Consider the following 8936-nt stretch of genomic DNA (forward strand, 5'->3'; position numbering starts at 1 on the left):
TGTTGTTAATTTACCAGGTTTCACGATGGGTTCAGGTTTAGTAACTTGTTGTTTGGAGGTCAGTGTGCGTTTATGAATCATGGGCTCTTTATTGACCGGACGAACAGTCTTGGGGGTAGACTGTGCGACTAAATCACCAGTTATTTTCCGTGCAGCAACACTTGGGTTGCTCGGCTTAGGCGGTGATGCCTGGTTCTTTTGGGCTCTCTTAACGTGGGTCGAATCACCTGCAGGGTTTTGGCAACCACTGTTGTGTTCGGGGACCCTGAGCTGGGAGACCCGAGTTTGCCTAGGGAGTTCAGTACCGTCGACGTAATGATGGTACTGAGCCTCGACACGTCGTCGTTAGTGTTGATGGATGCTCCATCGATGGAATACCTGTCGACATCCCTGTTTTTGAGTCCGTTGCACGCTCTTGTTTGTATATCAGTTTTTTTACTATCGTTTTCCAAATTAACTGACAACTTGTTCCGAAGACCTGTCAGTAGGACAATGATGTTACTCAGCAAGACTACGGAGTCTGTGTTGCACGTGACACACACCCACTTTTGGTCTGACTTGATGAGTCTGTTGTAAGCAGTTGCTGTCAGATCTGTGCATGCTTCGTGGAACCAACCTTTGCAGTTGTCGCACTGCATGCCAGTTGTGACAGCAAAACGGCATCCCGGACGTTTGCATGAGTTTTTCATGACGGTGTTGAAGCAAATTATGTTATAGATGCTTGCAAGAGCCTAAGACCTTTTAAAAAAAACACTAAAAAGCACACTGAAAACGGACAAAAATGGACAAAACGAGTGATATAAACTGAAACTAGTCTATACGTGAAAAACAAAAAAAACCGAATAGTAAGCTGAGGCAAAACCACAGGTAACTATTAAATATAGTGAAACTCAAAAAAAAGTAATCTACCGAACTTATAGCTCAGGATAGATTCTTTAGAACTGAAATGGTACTTTTGTTGCGTAAGAACACAGCAAAAGTTTGATAAACGCAAATCACGTTAGGACTAAACTTCCCGTTCGAAAAGCGCGGATAACTGTGATACCGATTAAAAACATCTACATTCATATCCTATAAATTACCAACCCAGCTAAGTAATCTACTACAGTGGATATTGTGTCATTTTTAACAATTTGATATTGCCTGTAAATTGGCATGCCCCATGTAACAAACTGTTATTTGAGAGTAAATTACTATTATTATTATTAAGAGCAGAGGATAAACATCCATCATCCTCTATTGCTAGACATATAATTGAAACAGGTCATAAGATTGATCTAAACTCGGCTTTTGTGGTGTTTTATGAAAGCGCAAAAGGGCGTATACTAAGGTTTATTGAAGCCTTAGCCATACGAAAATTCAAACCCCCTTTGTGTGTTCAAAAACCGTCTGTTCTTACCTTAAACCTACCCTGGTAATATTGACTTATTATCCAGGGTGATTGGGTTTTGAATTGTGTTCACATTATTATTATTACTCTTATCATTATCCTTACGGCGCTTTTCGAACGGGAAGTTTAGTCCTAACGTGATTTGCATTTATCAAACTTTTGCTGTGTTCTTACTCAACAAAAGTACCATTTCTGACCAAAAGAATCTATCCTGAGCTAAACGTTCGGTAGATTACTTTTTTTGAGTTTCACCCGATTAAATAGTTAACTGTGGTTTTTCCTCAGCTTACTATTCGGTTGTTTTTTTTTCAGTTTTTCACGTAAAGACTAGTTCAGTTTATCTCATCCGTTTTATCGATTTTTGTCCGTTTCCAGTGTGTTTTTTAGTGTATTTTTTACGGTCTAAGGCTTTTGCTAGCATCTACAACACAGTTTACGTCAATACAGTCATGAAAAATTCATGCAAACGACCTGGATTCTGTTTTGCTGTTACATCTGGCATGCAGTGCGAAAACTGCAAAGGTTGGTTCCACGAAGTGTGCACAGATCTCACAGCAACTGCTTACAACAGACTCAGCAAGTCGGATCATAAGTGGGAATGTGTTACGTGCGGCACGGATGCTGCGGTCTTACTGAGTAATATCATTGTCCTACTGACAGGTCTGCAGAGCAAGTTGTCGGCAAACTTGGGAAAACACAGTCAAAAAGTGGGTAGACAAACAAGAGAGCGCATTGAAAACGAGAACAGGGATGTCGACAGGTCTACCAACGACGGAGCATGCAACAGCATTAATGATGACACGCTGAAACTCAGCACCATGATTACGACGACGGTACTCGAATCCCTCAGCAAACTCGGGTCTCACAGCTCAAGGTCCTTGAGCGCGAAAGTGGTTCCCAAAAACTCTGTAGGTGATTGGACCCATGTCAAAAGAGCTAAAAAGGGCCAGGCATCACAGTCTAAGTTGAATTGAACAAGAAACTTGGACTTCCAAGAATAGAGCCTTTGACAGTCACACGGCTCACTCGGGGAAAGGAATCTAAGCATCAAAATCATCCGAAGCTACTTCGTGTAACACGTAAGAATGCTACCGACGTAGAGGATGTCTTACTAGCTAGCCACTTACTGAAATCAGATGGAAATGTAAGAATACTGCCTGACATACCGTATTCTGAGTGCAAGCTCATCCGGAACATCCCCAAAGAAACTCGCGATCAGTTCTTCCGCGGGAGGAATATAATCGTGCAGGGTATACCGGAAAATACGGACCCTACTCAATCAAATTCTGACATCAGGGAATGGAAATTCATCAAACAGTCCTTGAGGCTCAAAACATACTGACTCAGCATGTGACGAGACTAGCCAAGAAGGATGGTGATTCTAGACCCCATCTAATGAAGATAACCTTCCCATCTTCCCATATGGCGGCTGCAACTCTGGAAGCATTTCGTGCCAACAGACGTCGAATGCCACCTGGAATCCACATGCACCCGGATAGGCCATACGAAGCTGGGACCAAACACAAGGCAAGTTGGAGCTGATCATTCCACTTGTGGACTGTCTAGACGATAAAAAGACGTGTAAAGGACGGGGCCTACCAACTCGGCAAACCTCTTATAGGTAGGCTACCTGTCCATTCACGTAAGGCTGATACAGACAAACAGAAAGAAGCTCACGCGTTCCAAATTGAAAGCATAAACTGCTTATATATGAACGCCAGGAGTCTACCAAACAAATTGGATAAACTACGTGGACTTAGCAATGCTAATAAGGCCCATCTGATAGGAATATCTGAAACCTGGATATCTTCTCAGTTCTCGGACCATGAGTTAGCATTACCCGGGATGTCTTTGTTCCACAATGACAGAAAATCAGGATTTGGGGATGGAGTAGCTGATTACATACGTTCTTGCCTGGAGGTGCATCAAGTTTGTAACCTTGAGTTTAACAATCTTGAGGAATCTATATGGTGCTCTGTAAGATTGTCTAGTACTTCGAGGTGTCTAGTCGGAGTCATTTACAGAAAGCCAACTGCCGACATCGAGTACGATAGTCGTATGCTGGAAGGACTATCCCGCTCTACTCGTCTCGGTTTCACACACATCCTGATTCTAGGGGACTTTAATCTCCCTAGAGTCAACTTCGCGAACACACGTATACTGGAGGCGACAACTCAACTGAAGCTCGGTTCTTCAACCTCATCGATGGCTTGGGATTGTACGAGGATGTGAGGTCGGCAACTCGTTGGAGAAACAGCCAGACACCATTGCGCTTAGACTGTGTATTCACAAACGAAGAATTCCTAGTCGACAACCTCCCAATCCTGGCTCCCTGGGAAAAAGCGATCATGCCGTCATAGCCTTCAGTTTTGTCATCAAAACTAAGCTAAGGTATCCCAATAATAATTTGCGTTGGAATTTTAAATGGCTGAATGTGCCAGCTCTACATGACTATCTACAACAGGTGGTTTGGGATGTTCACCCTCAAATCGATGTGGATGGTCATTGGGACTTCTTACTGCACACACTCTTATGTGCTACAGACCATTCAGTTCCTCAAACGGTTCCCAAAAGCTTCAAGCCACCTACAGTAATCAAGAACCGTACCCTTCGCCTCCTAAGCCGCAAACGGCACTGTTGGGCGGAATACAAACGAACTAATAACGATGGAGCGTATAGGCAATACAAACATATCAGGAACACATGCACGAAGGCTATAAGAGAAGACAGGCTTCAGTACCAAACAAAGCTTATGGACAAATTTGCCTCTAATCCTAAAAGCTTACTCCGTTATGCAGCTTCTCTTCGTCAAGCCAAAACTGGAGTTTCTCAACTGGTAGGTCTTAACGGCCCGACCAACAACGATGTCGACGCCGCTAACTTTCTGGCTGAACATTACTCTCAAACATTTCAACCGACTGACATTAACTTTACTGCTGACAATTTCATTTGCAATTCCACAGGACTTTCCGAAGTGAACCTAAGCGCTGACTTGGTGTTCCGGAAACTGCAGCACTTAAGATTAGACACTTCTCCTGGCCCGGACATGATCCATTCCGCCATACTGAGGGAAGCAGACTCAATCCTGGCAACGCCGCTTAGCGTGATGTTCTCACACTCGCTTAGCCGAGGCAAATTACCGGAAAACTGGAAGTTGGCTCACATCACACCAATTTTCAAAGGAGGTCGACGCAATGAACCTTCAAGTTATCGGCCGGTGGCTCTTCTGTCATTACCTTCAAAACTCATGGAGTCCCTGATATGCGACGGTTTAAATGACTATCTACTGTCCTTAAATTTCTTCTCACCCCAACAGCATGGTTTCAGGAAGGGTTACTCCTATATAACCAACCTGCTGACTGCGGTGGACAAATGGACAAGCATCCTCGATTGCAAGGGAAAGCTTGACGTCATTTACCTTGATTTCTCAAAAGCTTTTGATAAGGTTAACCACTTGTGTCTTATCAACAAGCTCAAACGACTAGGTATCAAACCACCTCTAATCGATTGGCTTACTTCATACCTAAAAATCGACACTTTAAGGTTAGGGTTGATTTCACTTTATCTCAGGCTATGGAATGTCCTAGTGGGGTCCCCCAGGGCTCAGTACTAGGACCTCCTCTCTTCTTGATCTACATAAATGATCTTCCTCAACAGGTAACGTCAGACTTATTACTTTTTGCCGACGACGTGAAACTTTGGAGAGAGATACGCAACCAAGACGATACACAGGCACTTCAGGAGGATCTGACGCGACTTCAAAGTTGGGCAGACGATAACGGACTTACCTTCAACACTTCAAAGTGTAAAGTAGTCCATCTGCGACATGTCGCAGACTACAGTTATAACTTAGGTAACTCCTCTCTAGTAGTATCCCAAGTAGAAAAAGATTTAGGAGTTCTGATGCCCTACGATTTAAAGTCTTACGCTAACTGTGACAAAGATACCTTCCGAGCAAACCTTGCACTGGTAACATTGAAGAGCATTTTTGGCCAGTTTGATGGAAGAATTTTCCATGTAATCTTCAATAGTTTTATCCGTCCCCATTTAGAGTACGGAGCCATAGTATTTCCCCTCATTCCAAAAGGATAAGGACACCCTGGAGCGTATCCAACGGCGAGCCACGAAATCAGTTCGAGGACTCAAATTTAAACCTTACGAAGAGCGCCTCCATTCACTTAACCTTTACTCATTAGAGTATAGACGTCTTAGAGGTGACCTGATGGCTTATAGTATCCTTAACACTTCTGGACATACTCTCAAACACCTAATTAAGCTTAGTTTCAACACTAACGTAAGAGGTAACACCCAAAAACTGTAGACACAACTTCTACTCCTTAAGAGTTGTCAAATGCTGGAATGCGCTGCCGGCCGAGCTAGTCCAAGCGACTCTCCAGGAGTCCTTCAAGAGGCAACGTGATCTATTCTTAAGGACTAAGGATAGTATCACACTATGATTTACTAATTTCTTTTCCTCTTTTATTGTTAACATACCTAGGTTCCTGCCTGGAGGATTTGGTGATCCCCTGATACTAGACACGGAAGCCTGTTAAGCGAAAGCTTCTTCTGTTCCGTCCACAACCATCTGAACCATTCGAATCTCCTCTTACCCCGTTTCCAGTTTAGTTGACCTTTTATTTTTTACATATAAATGCTCTTAACAATTATATGTGTGATCAGATTGTTCGAAATGTATTGTGCTAATATATCACATAGCTCTGATAATCTTCGTCTTCTAATTACAAAGATTATCGTTCATTCGAAGGTAATCTGTTATCTGTACACTGGCTTTATTTTAGACCTGACTGTTTTTTACTTTTTCTGGTTACCTGAAGCCGTTGCAATGGTGAGGGGTGGTATAAAAGTACTTACAAGCGTAATCGAGATGGACCAAATGGTACTTGCTCTGTCGATAAACGAACCAGTGTGAGGTTATCCTAAACAAGCCTCGAGTCAACTGACTTACATGGAGCAAAGGAAGAAAGACTGATTTCAAGGGGCTTCGTCAGAAATAAAAGCTCAGGACTCCCCCCGGCCTTCAAATGCCAATGAGCAGGAAACGTCTGGAAAACCCTACTGTAAGACTAGGTCTGTTTCTGGCAGGAACAACAACGACCTGATCACTCAATTTGTCGACACTCATCTAGGATCTCACATTGTTTGTGGCACGACTGTGATTCTCTCGTAATGAAAGTTGATGGATGTGTACAACAACTGAAAAATCGAGGGCTGATCACAGTCGTCCGTTAATGAGATTAGGAACTCAGAAGTCGCTTGGTGCATTCCATTGATTTGATATAAGATCTACTCAACCAGCTAATGTCTCAAGGTATCTCTGTAGTAACCCTGTTGAAAGCGTCCGCAGAATTGCATTCCCATCGCATCCCCTTTTGCAGCGACACCAAATGTAGTAAATGAACACTGAGGTGGGGAAAATCAACTCATTGTTTGCTACACAATCACAGTAGTTTAGTAAATACAACATCTGCATATCTTCCACCAGCTGTATTATACGAATTCACTGTGTAACAACCAAAATGCCAATATTCGGTCTGAACGCAGAACTAACTAACCAAATTTTATTCGATCACACCAGGCCACGTTTTTCTGTATAGCGTACGAAGCATTTTTGAGTTACTTGTATTGAATTATACCAAAACACCAACTTTGTGCTAAATTTAAATGGTTTTAATTTCAGAAATAGAACAAATTATATCAAAAATACAAAATACCTCAGACGGCACAGCCTGTGCTATATAGTCAGAGGTTTCTTTAACACAAATTAGCGTGCTAAACAATAAAAGAAACAGTTAATACAAAAGAGTTCAATACCTGAGAATCAATAAAAATATTCCCAACACAATGGGATCAGATATCTATCTGCAGGGATTCCAACAATCTTCACATGCATACAGTCACACCCACTGAGCTTAGTTAAACACGACCTTATTGTCAATAGTCCGGCAACATGCATTGAAAAATTGAGTCTTTTATCAAAGCCACATAATAAAAACCCAGACGAGGAAAACTGAAGAACACAAAGTGTGATCTGAATAAAGACTAAAATACATGACAGGGACAAGAAACGAATAAGTGACAGTACTGTCCAACGGAATACTGCGGAGGGATTTTCAGCGTTTTCTTTCCGTTAAATACTGATTTTTTCTTTTACGTTGTTATTGAAATTGCCTTCTGTCTCCTTCTCTGTTCTTTTCATTTGAATCTTCTCAGTCTTCTACTTCCGATTGGTGTTACGTACTATCTATATCTATCAACATAAGTAGCATACACCACAGTGCGACATATGAAATAAGCAGCTAGTTACGACCCAGACTCTGAATCGTCTCTACTAGATCTCACACTGATCCATGTCTTTCACTCGCATATCATTGTCAGCAACGATTTGTCAGCCAGACCGAAGATCCTGAAAGCAAATATACTAGAAAATATCCATTCAGCATCCTTAGTACATTAGACAACAGAATCGGATACCCTATTGACAGTACTCGGAAAGTGCCTAGAAATTTGTACATAATAGTTACTACACCTCAAACCCCTCGAACTACACCAAGGTGTTCGAGAAATTTCCCTCCGCTGTTCTGTAAGGAGGTCTGCATCCTCCTCTGTAAGAAGGAAAAAATAAGTGAGAGATTTAGGCTACTGTGTGGTGACGAAACAAAATACCAGTATCGGAAGCTCAAAATATTTGTACCACGACCCTCCACATATCTAAAAGGTCATACGAAGAAAAGCTTGGTAAGGAGTCTCTAGAATACCCCAAGTGCTTATACTTGTACATTGCATGATTATTGGAGAACGATTGTGGTAAAGCTCATGTATCCTGAAATTACTTTGGCAGTGTACACAACACAGAGATGCCCTCTCCTTCGATTCAGACAAACCTGTCCCATACACTCTGGATACTGTGAACATTAAAGAACTTGATGTCTTTAGTCTACTAAATGGGCTTGACATAGGCGAATCCACGGGATTCGGTGACATGCACCCTGAAGTGCTGGAAGAATTGACAAATTTTACTACGAATGTTTTGATATATCTGCACTTCAAGGCAGATTACAAAACGACTGGAGTAACGTCACAGTAAGTCCTACCCTTTGAATATGTACGAGACATAAATGGGAGAACTCTCGACCTGTAGGCCCAACCAGCGGGGTTGTTAGAATAAAAAACTATTCGAAAAGAGATGTTTTAGTATCTAGACAAAAATTAGATTCGTTCTGAAAAGCAGCATGCCTTTAGAACAGTTTATTTATGCCTCTCAAACTTATTAGTGGCCCGTGAAAGTTGATGCGCTCTTAAAGTTCAAAAGTCACCTACAAATGTAGCCAACATTGACTCCATTGAGGCATTAACAAAGTTCTTCACATCCGATTATTATCTAAGTTATGTAATATCAGGATTGAAAGCAGTTCATTAGTGCGTAAAAAAACTTCCAAGTCGAACATGAACAAAGAGCACGGGTTGGCTAGAAATTGTCTAGCTGAAAAACTGTGCTTAGCGGAGTGCCTCAAAGTTCAGTTTTGAG

Source organism: Schistosoma haematobium, chromosome ZW (genome assembly GCF_000699445.3).
Source record: "Schistosoma haematobium chromosome ZW, whole genome shotgun sequence".
In the NCBI taxonomy this organism is placed as follows: Eukaryota; Metazoa; Platyhelminthes; class Trematoda; order Strigeidida; family Schistosomatidae; genus Schistosoma; species Schistosoma haematobium.